Source organism: Girardinichthys multiradiatus, chromosome 19 (assembly GCF_021462225.1).
Source record: "Girardinichthys multiradiatus isolate DD_20200921_A chromosome 19, DD_fGirMul_XY1, whole genome shotgun sequence".
Lineage (NCBI taxonomy): Eukaryota > Metazoa > Chordata > Actinopteri > Cyprinodontiformes > Goodeidae > Girardinichthys > Girardinichthys multiradiatus.
In genome coordinates, this window is record NC_061811.1 from 14,968,425 (window position 1) to 14,984,521 (window position 16,097).

Genomic DNA, 16,097 nt, shown 5'->3' on the forward strand with positions numbered 1-16,097 from the left:
TCAATAGTGGCCTTCTGGACAGCAGTCAGGTCGGCAGTCTTACCCATGATTGGGGTTTTGAGTGATGAACCAGGCTGGGAGTTTTAAAGGCCTCAGGAATCTTTTGCAGGTGTTTAGAGTTAACTCGTTGATTCAGATGATTAGGTTCATAGCTCGTTTAGAGTCCCTTTTAATGATATGCTAATTTTGTGAGATAGGAATTTTGGGTTTTCATGAGCTGTATGCCAAAATCATCCGTATTAAGACAATAAAAGACCTGAAATATTTCAGTTAGTGTGCAATGAATCTAAAATATATGAATGTAAAATTTTCATCATGACATTATGGAAAATAATGAACTTTATCACAATATGCTAATATTTTGAGAAGGACCTGTAAATCACCAATGATTCTGTATGCAAAACTAATTCTTCAAACTAGTTTAAACTATTTCATTAACCTTTTAATAGTAAAACACATAAATCTAAATGTCATGCTACATCCTTAATTATTATACAAAAAACATGTTTTCAAGGCAACAATCACTAAGGCATTTTGAATCTATTGTCTCATAAACAGTGTTAAAACTCAGGAAGGGAGGTGCTGAGCGTTTCCATGGGAGCAAAGGCATGAACCAACCTGGTAGGTGGGCGGAGTCAGGCAGAACTAACCTCTGATTGGCAGCCTATGGGCGGACCCACAGTTTCTTCATTCAAACCCATCTTAATGAACCTTAAACTGCAAAACTGTTAACATGCACCTACCTCAAAAACAAGCTGCTTCCCAACTTTCCTGAAAACTCAAAGTTTTAATCAATCTTGGATTTAGAAACATTATTCTAAACATGGATTATTGTTTCATGCAACATATAAACAAACATTCATTCCAACAAAACAAAGACAAAACATCAAAGACAGACAAATGGCCAAATTTGAAGCTTCAAGAATTCAAAGAAATTTTTAACAATCTCTTTTCAGAATATGTTTTCTCAGCCATATCTTTTAATGCTATAATTGATCAATTTTGTTATGACAATCTTCAGGATCCTTTTTAAGATGAGTGCACATAGTCCAAAGAGATCTCAAACTATTTAGAAACACAGTAACAGTTTTCTCTTAAATTAATCCAAATTCACTGATGCTGAAACCTTTTGCTAATTCTTTGTAACTCTATAATAATAACTACAATCCTGAGAGTTCTTGTTATAATTCTCTTTTTGTTTTGCTCAATTTGATCGCAGCTGCATTCAAGAATTTCTCTGCTCAGGTTAAATGCAAAGAAGTATTTTAAGCCAGCGTTGATATTTTTATGGTATACCCAAACAAAACAAAAACTGCAGTGTTTGACTTAATCAGAAATTAAGATAAGAAACTTGACTCCAAACAGGACTTTTTTCCACATAGTGTTTCAAAGGGAAAACACACATAATTTTCCTTAATTTAGCTATTTAAATTTTGAGAGTTGGGGAGAAAATTATTACTAGAACCCCTCTTTAATAATCCAAATGCTGATAAAAGTTCCAATATTTTATAATTTAATAATCTGAAATTACCTTGTGTACCTTTGTACTCCTATGTATTCTTTTAATCTTTAAACCCTAAGAAATCAAACAAGGAGCGTTTATTTATTTTCTTTTCCTAAAATGAAGGATTTTCTTTATCCCGTTATAAAAATCCTAACCTTGGTTCCAAAACAAAACTCTTCAACCCCAATCTGTGTTCCCCAGAGTAGAATTTTGAGTATTATTGCATTTCAAAGCCACCAAATGACTGGAACTCATCATTGGCTTAGATCTATTTTAATAGGTAATCAGTCTACCTTTAATTAAGTATTATAATTTTATGGACCCAAAATCTATGGCTTACGGGCTTCAGGAGTCCAGGAACCACAGGTTGAGTATTGCTGCATTGAACAATGTGTTAGCTTTCTCAAATATTCCCAGACCTGTTAGTGTATGATTTCTGCTTGCACAATAATCAGATTTAAAAATCACTAGTTCACAGCCCCTAATTTACCTCAGATAATATTTGCTCCTAACCCAGTTCATAAGAAGCTTCAGACATCATTATTCTAAAAAGCCAAAAACAAAAAATACAGATCTGTTTTAAAATAAAGAAAAAGCATGCTTAAAAAATCTGGTACTGTGGTGGGAAATAATTCCACAGTTCTGAAGGCCTTTTCTATGCAGTCTTTTAGGAAACATGAGATTAGTTTAATTTTTGTGTGGTACCACTGTCCAATCAGAATATTTCTTACCTTCAAAAATAACCCAATTTTTTCATTCTCATTTTAAAGGTTTGTCTTGCCAAGGCAAATGTGTTTAACAAAACCAATTACTCTCAAAAGTTTAAAATGTTTTAGCTGGTGATATCTTAGAAAACAACAAGTGTTTTAATATTTCTGTGCAGCACAGAACTGATTAGGTTTCCTTTCCTTCCCCAAAGGGAGAAAAAAGAACCTGCAGAACCAAGCCTTTCATAGTTTTTGTCAGGATCTGATATAAGGTACAGTATAAATCAACACGATGCATGAATCAGAAAAGGGAAGGAAAGAAATTAATTTAACTTCTTCCCAGCAGCTGCTGTGAAAAACTATGAATTTGTACTTTCCATAAGCGTCAGTTAGCACTTGCAGACAAAACCTGCACCAAACTGTAAGTACTGTGTCAGAGACTGTATGAAGACCATCTGCAATAAAACTAAGCCTGTTTTAATGAGGTCTCTACCCATTAGATTTATGGGATACAAACTCTGACAACAGAAAATAATGCCTGAAGGAGAAACCCATCAGGTTTTACGCATGCAATGGGTTTTAAAAATGCTCCTTCATGAGATCTGTCCTGAGAATAACATAGAAACACTTGGTTACTGCTGAGTTTTGGAGATGTTGTAACTTCCTCTGCTTTTTAATAACTTTTAATAACTATAATAATTGACTCTGAATATTCCACGACGAAAGAGAACTTGCTTCTCAAAGAATTAACTGGAAAGTATCAAATGAGTTAAGTTATCACCCTTTTGAAGATACTTTTCTAACCCTAAAATAATATTTTAACCCGCTATATCTGTCAACGTCAGGCCAGCGTGTCACATGAGCAGCGGTTAATAAGCGTTCTTCGTTGCAGAAAATAGGAAAAGATTTATGCAAATGTGTGTGTGTTTGTACGTTATCCCCATCAGTTTCTTAATCGCTCCAGAGTCAGACTGTCATGGCACAGAGTCTTTTATCAGTCCAAAACAACAACCCAGGCCTTTCAGGTCTGTTGGTGAGACATTCACTCCTTGTCCTCTTTAACTTCTCGAGGAGGGAGAAAGAACTTTGCTCCAGCCTGTTTCTCTTCTGCCCGCATAAGATGTGCTTTCAATATAAATCCAGTTTATCGCTCTTCTGGCTCTGCAGCAGCATGGATCGTTGTCCATCTCAGTGGGTTTGGGGCCAGACTTCTTCTGAGTTTCGTTTTGGTGGAAACTCACACTGTGATTTGCAGCAGGCAGGCAGACAGGCAGGCTCTCTCTCTTTCACGCCATGCTGAAGAAGCGTATCTGGTCGAGTAGCCATGAGAACGGCAGTTTTCTAAAGTCCAGACTCAAAAACGCAGATGTTACACTTAAATCCCATACATGTGTGTATGTGTGTGTGTGTGTGTGAGAGAGGCAGATGAAAAAGTTTAGTATAGGTTCAGATTTTGCACACAGAAATATTATCAGTCGGTCAGTCATTTGTCCACCATAACATGCACTATACTCCTTTCTTTTCCGACTGATCGCAATATTTAAGACAAACAAAACTTCCTGCAGGAAAGTTTTAACTCTTTAACACCTTAATTGATGCACTCTGTACTTTTTAATCTTTTTCTTATGTTTTTTATTTTTCTCATCTCCATCTATCAACTGTTTTACTTGAAACTATCAAAACTATTTAACTTATTTACCCTAAAACTTCCACTCTGTGAAAAACCAAACTTATCTTCCCAAATTAAAGCATATTTAACACAATCGCGCAGAGGGCCTTAAACCCTTCCACTCAGCGGGACTTTTTCAATCTCTCCTGGTCTGACCGCTGTGATGCCAAACCCGGTTTGACACCTAGGAATTAGAGGGTGACACCGGAGTGGATTTTCTCTCCTGTCCCATCCCGCTCCCACAGAAAAATGTCTTGTCCCATCCCACTCCCAGGCCAGCATAACGAAAAAAATCCTGTCCCGTCCCACTCCTGGTAAATTGACTCCCACTCCCATCCCGCTCCCATTCAGAACGACTCCCACTCCTGTGCCACTCCCATTTTTGTTTTCTTCATTTAGTCTTTTGGGAATTTCTTTGTTTGAAGGACCAGTTAGGTCCCTGTTTTTAGCTGTAGTAAAGGCCAGTTAAAGTAAAAAGAATAATAATGAAGAAATAATAAAATATCAAACAAGGAAACAGACCATGCCATGCCTATCTTAGTTGAATAAACAAAATGTACCTAGTTGTATTTTACTTATTTATTAAGTGATCGTTTCCTTTGAACAATGACATTACTTTTATGTTTCTAGTTGCTGGAACGAAAGAAAAATGCACCTAGTAAGAGAACTGTACTTGTTGAACAAAAGGACAAAAAGGCATTACCTTCATAATTTAGAAACTGTACCTCAATGGTTCACAGCCCTGGTCCTCAGGGACCCCTTCCCTGCAAGTTTTAGATGTGTGTCTGCTCCAGAACACCTGATTCAAATTCTGACATGACCTCCTATACAGGCATCAAGAATGGAGGGTCAAACTGGACAAAATTAATACAATAAAATCATCATTAAATAAATAAATGTTGTGAATGTCCCATAAGTGAAGTAAATGTAACATGAAAGAAATGTAACATTAAATGTGCCATTAAATTAAAGGTACCATTTATTTATTTAATAAATCATTAGAAACAATAAACGTACCATTATATCATGAAATGGACTATTATGCAATTAAATGTGCCACTGAATAATTAAGTATAATTTTAAAGACGACATGACGTAATTAGTGGTACACTTAATATTTAATAATGATGTAATAAATAAATTGTACATTTAATTGTACATTCAATTTTTTTCTATTTCACAATGTATTTATTTAATATCTTCCCTTGATGAAGCCTTTCTACGGAGCCCGCAAGGGGACATTGGGGGATTTTTTTCTTTTTTGTGTCCCCACGCAATAGTCTTTGCGTTATTTCGCAATACTTTGTGGGATAGTTTCCAAACCAGATAACTGAAAAAATGAAACAAACACTACACCCGTTTTGAGATTTATTGAGTTTTATTTTGAAATCAGCTTTAAATAAAATTATCTTCAAATCAGACTAAAAGACAGTTTTTATCCACAAGCTGTCAAACAAACTACTGAACAATAATACTGCATGAAACCACATCTGTGACACTTTGTTTGCTTATAACTGCTGCATGATGTGTACTTTTTTTTGTACGCCATTAGTGTTTTTGTTTTTATCGTGATTTGAACGGTTCTTATTATCCTAAGCATTTAATCGCATTGTTTACTGCGTGTCAACCTGCATATGACAAATAAACCATATCAATGACATATCAGTGTTTGTTTTATGAGCAGTTTGTCATCTGTGCTGTTGCTCCAAAATGCCGAACGCAAAAGTATTGCGTGGGGACACAAAAGAAATAAATTTCCCCATGTCCCCTCACGGGTTTCCGTACCTTACCTCTTAAATCTTTAGTGCACATGCAGCAATTTTGTTGGTCAGATGAGACTTGACACATGTTGGTACTTTTGGTTTGATGAATGAAGAGATGCAGGACTGATTTAATCCAGAATCTGCCTTACGAGTGTCCTTTAATCACTGGTGAACTTGATCACGACTAAACACGTGTTACAAGCAGCAGACTGCGTGGTAACACCGCTACATTCAACTCTCCTGAAGTACAGTAATATTTGCGACTTTCCTGTCAGCTCTATGAGTTTAATAGATAAGTCCTTACTTCTGACTTTACGTTACAAATCCAATTTTACCACGTCCAGTTCTCCACCTGCGTTTGTTCCCTCCATTCTAAACGCAGGTGGAAAACCTCGATCAGAAGCACTGTTGGCTTGTGGGTCGTGTAGTTTGACTCGCATTATAGTACAGGCTTCTTGGAAAAAAAACTACACAATGGCGGCGTTGATTCAAGTTTTTTTTTCTTAAAGTTTAAAACAAAGTCTCAGTTGTACATTTCCAAAGACAATTGATCCTAGTTTATTTTCCCTCCTATTGGTTAGCTCCCGCTCCCGTCTGCTCCCGTTCATTTTTTATCCTGTACCGTCCCAATCACGTGATCTTTACTGATGCTCTCTCCCATCCCGCGGAATTCCCGTGGGAATCCCGAAAAAATGTCAGCCTCTACTAGGAATCAACCCTCCGTTGACTCCCTGGAATTCCTTTTACTTGATCTTATTATTACAGTTTCACCATTTAAGTATCTCGACTGTCTTCCCTCACCTGCCAATACAGGGTCTCGGGGTCCTATCCCTGGTCACTTTGAGGCGTCCCAATCCCTCGGGGAGGCTCTTACTAACCCCAGCCTAAATACCCCAGTCCTCGTCAGGACTGAGTTTGGATTGCCAAATCCGGAACTTATTTACTTCAACACTGTCACCATTTAAGTATCTTCAGTGAAAAGTATGTCACAGCCTCAACATTCAAGTATCTCGGCTAAAATTTATCTTGTGTCAATCAACAAATATGTTTACGCAATATATCATTTCTTTACCGTAATCCATTATTTCAACCAACAAATATTTTACCCAAAACTGATCAAGACTGTAAATTTAAGAAAAAACGGATATCTATTCCACAACACCACCTACACTATTAGCAGGCAAAAGGAGAATAAATATAGATCTCCTTACCTTTTGTTTTGGGTCAACCCTGTGGTGTTGTAGAACGACGTCCGCCTCGTAGTCAATTAATTATCCTTTAGTTAGAGCCAAATCCGGGTCATGGCACCAATTGTTGAGGTAGGAAAACTTTACTGGCTGTCAGTTAACTCTTACATTACTCCTCACCTCTCCTCGACTCTTTTAATTTGACAGCCCAAAGGACAATCCTCAGTCAGAGATCAGTTGTACGTTTCCACAAGTTTATTAAAACCAATCTGAATTCAGAGAGGGGACATCACACTTACACTGGTACCTGGAAACGTCTGTGTGCTGTCTCACTGGGGGTGCGCCACATTACATTTTATACCCCACGCTGCTATGCAGTACACATACACAATCATTCTGTCTGTGGATATCTCCCCAGCAACAGTATCAAAGAAACAGAGATACATTTAATCATTTCATTAAAGAATTGTTTCCCACACGTCTTCAGGAATCTTCAGTGAGAGGAGTACCATGCCTCCCTAATCCACTGCCAGCTTCTCACGATACAGACAGAAAACACCTGCAAGCTTTAACCTTGAATAATAAACACTCATTGTGTGACCACATTAGAAGCTACTGTTTAAGGATTTTTCTAACTCTCAAAAGCATAACTAAAAACTCCTAATAATAATCAATCTATAAGCAGCAAATCCCCAATATATCTTAGCTTTAGCTACTAATGATAAGGCATTTATATTTCCACACAATATTCTCTCATAACCCTGTCCTGTCTGACCATTTGTTAATAACCTTTGAGTTTAATTTAACCGAGTACTCCACACCTGAAAGAAAATTTCATTATAGTAGATCATTATCAGGCGATGCTGTAACAACCTTTAAAGAATCTGTTCCACTTTTAATTTCCTCATTATCACTGAAAAGCACAGTGGAGGGCAATCATTTTGTTTCTTCCCCTTCATAAATTGATTCTTTTGTTCATAGTGTTTCTTCATCATTGCGTGATGCATTAGACAATGCAGCCCCGTTGAAAAAGAAGGTAATCATTCATAGGAGACTAGCTCCTTGGTTTAATTCAGAGCTGCGTACTTTAAAGCACAATGTTAGAAAATTGGAGAGAAAATGGCGCTCTACACACCTAGAGGATTCCTACTTAATCTGGAAAAATAGCCTACTGTTGTATAAAAAGACACTTCGCCAAGCTAGAACAGCTCATTTCTCATAATTAATAGAAGAGAACAAGAATAATCCTAGCTTTCTCTTTAGTACAGTTGCTAAACTTACAGAGTCATAGCTCTGTTGAGCCATCCATTCCCTTAGCTCTAAGCAGTCATGACTTTATGGGATTCTTCTTAAATAAAATTGATTCTATTAAAAAGAAAATCTTTGACATACTCCCGAAGATGATTACTTCATCCTCAGCAAGTGAGACAACATTGGAAATAACTGCAGAACCTGATTTGTGTTTGGACTGTTTTGATCCTGTGGAGCTTCCTGAGTTATCAGAAATATTAGGTTCATCTAAACCTTCAACTTGTATGTTAGATCCAATCCCAACCAAATTATTTAAGAAAGTGTTCCCTCTGATTACCAGCCCCATTTTAGATATGATTAATCTATCTTTAGTAAATGGATCAGAACCACAGGCTTTTAAGGTAGCTGTAATTAAACCTTTACTTAAGAAACCTTCGCTTGATCGAGATGACTTGAAATATTACAAACCTATATCCAATCTTCCATTCTTATCTAAAATTCTTGAGAAAATAGTTGCTAATCAAATGTGTGAGCATTTATATAGCAATGACCTGTTTGAAGAGTTTCAGTCAGGCTTCAGAGCTCATCATAGCACTGAAACAGCTCTGCTGAAATTCACTAATTATATTCTTATGGCCTCAGATAATGGATTTGTGTCTGTTCTGGTTCTGTTAGATCTCAGTGCTGCTGTTGATACAGTCGACCATAATATTCTCTTAAAAAGGCTGGAATATGTTGTAGGGATCAGGAGAACAGCGCTAGGCTGGTTTAAATCTTATCTGTCTGACAGATTCCAGTTTGTTCATGTAAATGATAAATCATCTTTAAACTCCAGGGTTAATTGTGGAGTACCACAGGGTTCAGTACTTGGGCCAATTCTCTTTACTATATATATGTTTCCAATAGGTCAAATTATCAGGCAGCATGGGATAAATTTTCACTGTTACGCTGATGATACTCAGCTTTACTTATCCATAAATCCTGATGAGCCCAACCAGTTAGATAGACTACAAGCATGTCTTAAAGATATAAAAACTTGGATGACTTTAAATGTTTTGCTTCTAAATTCAGACAAGACAGAAGTTGTCGCCTTTGGACCGGAGTTTTTAAAAAAGAAACTGCTTAGTCAATCACTTAACCTGGATTGCATTAAATTGACTTCCTATAATACAGTAAAAAACCTTGGTGTTATTTTTGACCAGGACATGTCATTTAAATCCCATATTAAACAGGTTTCTAGGATATCCTTCTTTCACCTCCGGAACATTGCCAAAATTAGAAATATCCTATCCAGGAATGACGCTGAAAAACTAGTCCATGCATTTGTTACTTCAAGGCTGGACTATTGTAATTATTTACTATCAGGATGTCCACAAAATGCAGTTAAAAGCCTTCAGCTGATTCAAAATGCTGCAGCAAGAGTTCTGATGAAAATTAAAAAGAGAGATCATATTTCTCCTACTTTAGCTTCCCTTCATTGGCTCCCTGTTAAGTCCAGAATAGAATTTAAAATTCTCCTCCTCACATATAAAGCCCTTAATGATCTAGCTCCATCATACATCAGAGATCTGATTGTTCCATATGTTCCTAACAGAGCACTTCGTTCTCAGACTGCAGGTTTACTGGTGGTTCCTAGAGTCTCTAGAAGTAGAATGGGAGGCAGATCCTTTAGTTATCAGGCTCCTCTCCTGTGGAACCAGCTCCCAGTTTTGGTCCGCGAGGCACACATCCTGTCTACTTTTAAGGCTAGGCTTAAAACTTTCCTTTTTGATAAAGCTTATAGTTAGAGTGGCTTAGGTTATCAGGGAGGGAGCCTTCCTCCCTCCCTGTTGGTTGGAGTAAGGGGGAGTCAGGTTTAGCCTAAACCGGCTCAGTTATGGTTGAGGTGCAAACACACCCTCCATTTCTGCTACCTGTATGACCCCCTCTCTTTTCCAATGGTTATAATCAGTCTGACAGAGAGAGGTATCCCAATCGTTGTGGTTTTTAGTATTACAATGACCATCAGTGGGACCCTTTGTGGGGTACCTTGAGACGACATTGTTGTAAATAAGCGCCGTTTAACTAAATAATCTGAACTGAAACTATTTGTGTAGTTAGGCTGCTATAGGCTTAGGCTGCTGGAGGACATAAAGATCACTTTCACCCTCTTCGCTACATTCTCACACTACTCTCCAATTTTGCATTATTTGCTGTTATTTCAGCTTTTAACTTTGTTCTCTCTCTTTTCTCTTCCTAGAAGCTACACCTGGCCTGACTCTGTGTCTACCTGTGACACCTTTCTGGAGAGGGGCATCGTCCGAGCTTCTGTTGGCAACAACTTAATGCTCACCCTCTACCGATGACCCACATGGCCCTGTCTTTTAGTGTTTAACCCTTTCTCTCTCCTAGATATGGCAATTGACTGAGCTTTTACTGTGACTAACTATATGCTCTCTTTCAGACTCTAACCTTGAAAACTGGCTCAGAGTTTATCTGTTCTTTCTTTCTAGGTGAAACGACTAAAGGAGCTACATCCATTAACATTTACTTTTCCTTCCCACAGAAAGGACTCCTGGATCAGTGCTTCTTTGTGTCTCTGCTCTGTTCTCTCAAACCCCCAGTCGGTCGTGGCAGATGGCCGCTCGCACAGCCTGGTTCTGCTGGAGGTTTCTTCCTGTTAAAAGGGAGTTTTTCCTCTCCACTGTCGCAACATGCATGCTCAGTATGAGGGATTGCTGCAAAGTCAATGCCAGTGACTGTCCACTGTCTCTACATGCTCATCCGGGAGGAGGGGATGCTGCAAGTCACTGACTGGATGCAATCTGCTGGGTTTCCTTAGACAGAAAAACTTTTTATCCAATTTGAATAAATAACTAACTCTGACTGCACTGTTCAATGGTTACGATTAATTGGAATGTATGTACCTGACTGTTGTGAAGTGCCTTGAGACAACATGTGTTGTGAATTGGCGCTATACAAATAAAAATTGAACTATAAGGGCATAACTATTAAAGCGCGACACATGATAGGCCTATGAAAGCATGAAATGGACATAGGAGACTTTACTCATAACAAATTTCTAAAATTTGTTAGAGAAAAGAAAGACTTTAATGACTGAATTTATGCAGTCTGAATAAAAGGGTTATTTAAAAACTGAAAATATAGACTTTAATAAAAAAATATTTGCATATGAACCCAACTCAAGAAGAAAGGACCTCTATGAAACTTGTGGAGTGTCTTCAACTGAAGTCATAATATCATATAATAATAAAAGGAGTGTTGTGTTTTAAGTCTGCTGAAGCCATGTTAAAGGTGGTGCAATGAGACAGAAATGTGGCTAATGTTAAGCAGAAATGGTTCAACTACAAATTAGCATCTACAGACGTACATTTAACATGAGCTCTATACAGAATGATATGATTGTCAGGATAGCATGATAAATTAATAATATAACTATCAGTAATTAAAATAATTTTAAGTAATTCTTTAAAAGCATGATTTATAATTAAGCTTTTTTTAGTGCAACATCACTTTTGCCTTACATTTAGCCTCAAACTCGTAATTTAACATCATATGATAGTATTTAACTTCCTTTGGCAGTAGCGTAGAATGTAGGGGGTTTTCTGGGATAGTTCTGGGACTTCTACGGCAGTTCCTATTAATACCAAACACAAACAGACAACTGTTGTTGTGCAGTCATAAATGAAGTCTTTATTTTCAGCAAGAGCCAAATGCAAACAGGTGTTCCTAAACTGTGGCAACTATTTGTTTATTTTGATGACACCACTTTTTAACAAAGCAGGGACTGTCAAGCCATGTAAGCCTTTAGCAGTAAAATAAAAGTTATTTTTCTTATAAATGAAAGTTCATAAATACAACATGACGACTATTAAAATATTTGAAAGTTTGCATAAAAATGATTAATCACTTTTGATGTCAACTCCTGGATTGCACAGGGTTATACCTGGCAGACTGGCAGACATAACACATCACAACAGTCAAAATAGAAAGAAATGGAAACTCGGTATTACACCTAATTTGCTCGTCACATTTAATGGGTAAAACATATTCACCTTAGGAGAAGTTTTTGTAGTGCTTGTCTAGAAATAATTCTACAGATAATTCTAGCTTTTGGCACCTTTAGTCATTACGGTCCAGTTCTCTGGAAATCCCTTCTTGTAGGATCTCTGCTCCTCCCCTTCTGGTTGGTTCTGGCAGCTCATTGTCTGCAGCTGCAACGCATTCTCCTAATGAGCTCATGGGCTTCTTAAGGTAGGTGCTGATACAGACCTTTGCTGGAACATAACCTCAGTTATGTGGACTCCTGTCTGTCTGCCTATCCGTCTGCCTGCCTGCCTACCTGCTTGCCTACCTGCTTGCCTGCCTACCTGCCTGCCTACCTGCCTGCCAACCTCTGGTAATACTCCCTCCTAAGGACTGCACTGTAAATATTCTCATCACCAGTACTCTCTCTCTCTCCTTGGATTCCTGGGTTTACCTCCTCCTCTGGCTTCTGGACAACTCCAACTCAAGATTCCTTAAACAAAGTCTACAGTAGAAATAAACCTCATTTACCGTCTTATCCTGTGTGCTGAGTCTGTTTCATCCTCTGGTTTTGTTCTAATTCGACTATCTAAGCAATTCATGATACTTCCTTTAACATCTCAGACTGGTTTCAACATTATCTAGCTTTAAAAGCAAACTCAAAGCATATTTATTTTCCCAAGGCCTTATGTTTCCAGCTTTGGAAATCCTTATCTATTCTTAATTTTATGGTACTTGTGCTGTTTTTTATTTTTATTTTTGTTGGTTTTTCATGGTTTTGTCATTGTTTTATTTTGTGTATTTGTCTGCTTTTAGCCCATTGAGTCTTTAAGTGTCATATGAAATGGACTTTATAAATAAATTTGACTTGACTTGTTAGTCTTATAAATCTATGTAAACCAACAGGCAGTGTCAGTGTTTTGAAAATGTGAGAACAAACCTTTCTGGCTATTTCAGATTGGCCTGTCCTTGTCTTTATTTAACAGAGAAAAATACCCTCACCTACACTTGACCAAGTGTTTGCTAAAACAAATAGCAAAGTAATTAATCAAATGGCATCAATTTAGTGCATTTAGGCATCTATACGAGGCAAGTTGTCTTTATGGCAAAGACAACTTGTAGAGGCTAAAACCAAGCATCAGAATGGGGACAAGGGTGACACTGAATGTGGAGGGGTTTTGCCAGATGTTTACTGAGCAACAGTTATACTTATGTGATGTGTTTTTACCTTCTACCTGTCCTGTTAGGACCCAAGTGAATGACAAAGTTCGTTAATAAATAACTAATAAGAACTTACAGGGAGAACAGGTCCAGGAACGCATGCAGCAATCAGAGAAACAAAGTAATGGAACAAAAGGCAGTCCAAAGGAAGGAAGGAAGCCAGCAATGAGAAATGACAACCAGTGAGTTTATATACTGAGGAAAGAGTTGAAGATGACAAAGAAACCAGGTATGAGTAATCAGGAGAAAATGTGGAACAGCTGAGGCACAATGAAAGCAGGGAGCTGAGGGAGTGAGACTAATAAACATGAATGGAGTTCAACAAATATACATGAAACCCTGGGGAAAAATCTAGCAGAGATAATTCTAGATGTCCAACACAAAAATAGACTAAGATACAAACACAATACAAACATTAATTGATCATAACATTACTTTTCAAAAGCACCATTATATTACAGTTTCCTATAGTATAAAACATCCAAAAATACATTTGCAGAGTTACTAAAAATTTTATGACTGTAAACTTTTTAACGATAATATTCAAGTTTAAGCCTTGAAATAAAGAAATCGGAAAATAGCTTGGAAAATAATTTCACATATAAGGCCTGCCTTGTGTGTTATTAAATTTACTAAAATGAAAATGTAATTTTAAAAGGATTTATCTGTTTCACTTGTCTTTCATTATCTTACTTAATGAGTAGAAAAATGTTTCCTTCAGACTCGTATCTCAATACCATATGGAGAAGCTAGTTACCTGCATGTGTCACGGTTTTGCACCAAGTTGTCGACACGATTCACACTGGGGGATAGCTCCCCAACTTACCCACCTGTACCCACACCAATACAGCGTTGACCAAGCCAGGGGGTCCCTGAGCAGCACCCAAATGCCCAGTCCACCAAGAGACTGCACGGCCCACACCCCTCAGGCCCAGATTCTGAGGCAGGAGAACCCATACCCCCTACACCAGTGATTTAATTGTTGGAGACCAAACCAATTCAAATTTGTTCCGTTGTTTTTTCTTACAAGCAGATATTCTCTTTATAGAAACAAAATAACACATTTTAAATGAAATAGTATTTAATCTATTTTTATTCTTCCAGTTATTGTTGAAATATTGTTGTGCTTTTTGTTTTGCAATGCTTAGAACCTCAAAAAGAGTGTGGCTTCTTTTTGTTTCCATATCCTCTTCTAAGACATCACCAAGTAGGCAGAGTGAGAGGCAGGCTGGGACTGTATACTTTAGGCATGTTGATAGGCAAAAGCAGCATTATTTTACCGTGAATGTTAATAAAAGAGTGTTTGCATCAGTCACTATATAGCTCTTATTATTTTGAACAGAAACTTTTTATGTAAATTTATTTTGTAACATTTCAGTCTTATTTTATGAACAGTTGCTTTTTCCTTTTAGCACGTGTTTCATCCTTGCTCTTCTGGTGCTGAAAGATTTCCATTTAATTTTTTTTACACCATTTTTCTTTTTACAAAAGTGTAAATAAAAACTTTGATAACAGTTAAAACACATTTCCATTGCTTTTCTACTCACCTTCCAGTGTATTAAAATCAAAGTGTTACTGAGAAAAAGTAAAAAAAAGTCAGCATCTATGATAATAATAGGGCACTTTACCAAGGGTTCATGAGCCAGTACACAATCGTATATAAGAATCAAGGCAACATTTTTTTTTTTTTTGTTTCTGCGAGTTTTTTTTTATTTTAATTAAATTATAACAGACGTCAATCTGCTCACCTTTTAGAAACAAACCTGCATTTAGTCCACATCTGTTAACTTTTGAAAATGTTTTTCACATGATCAACAAACAAGTAAAATATTAACAAAAGCACAAACAAATTTTCATGCATTAGTTTGAAAAATAATATTGGTTTGCTAGGAGATATTTAATAATATACAAATCAAAATTAAAACATTTAAATGACAAAAAAAAAAAAAAAAAATGTGTTTACATATTATACTTCCTTTAGTCGGTAACAAAAAGGACCATCTGTAAAATGGCTTCCGCTCTGTAGTCATTCTTTATTTGCAAGTCAAATAAGATAAAATGGTTATGACGCCACAAAAGATGTCTTGTGGTAACGGTGGACGAATCAGAAACCATTTGAGCAGCGCAACAGAAGCAACCGCAAAGTGATATGTGACTCAGAAAGAGCCTACATATATTCTCAATTTGTGGTCTATTTTCATGCTCCCATCATCTGCTCACCTCTTTGAAAATGTCACGGTCGGTCATAAATCATCGCTGGATGCTGGTTTTGAAGATATTTGTTCTCTTCTGTGGGATTTTGCTTCAGTACCACTTTTGTGAAGCTTCAGGTAAGTAACAAAAGCTTTGTGGGCATTTTAAAAAATACATATTATAGTTCATTTTGTCAGTATTTATGTATTTGAGTTCATTCTTTTTAAATTATTTTATGTTTTTACAGGCACAATGAAAAAACAGAGGCCCAAAAACCTACTTTTTCTCAGTACTGAAGAAATTCCAGTTAATTCTACTTTTCCATCAGGTGAGCTTGGATTCATTGTGTAAAAAAAAAAGGGACTCCTGACATCAAAATATATAAGAAAACCTTATATAGTTAATCTTGTTCTTTAGTTTATCTTTATGTTCCCAGATAAATATTTTTCAGTTTTTGTTTATTCACTTTATTGCTTTCTGTTTTTCAGATGTTGTCTTTCAAGAAGAAAATGGAACTCGGGTTTGTTTCAACATCCAGACGAACCAGTCTAATGCAGGTACAGCAGTCTAATGTCT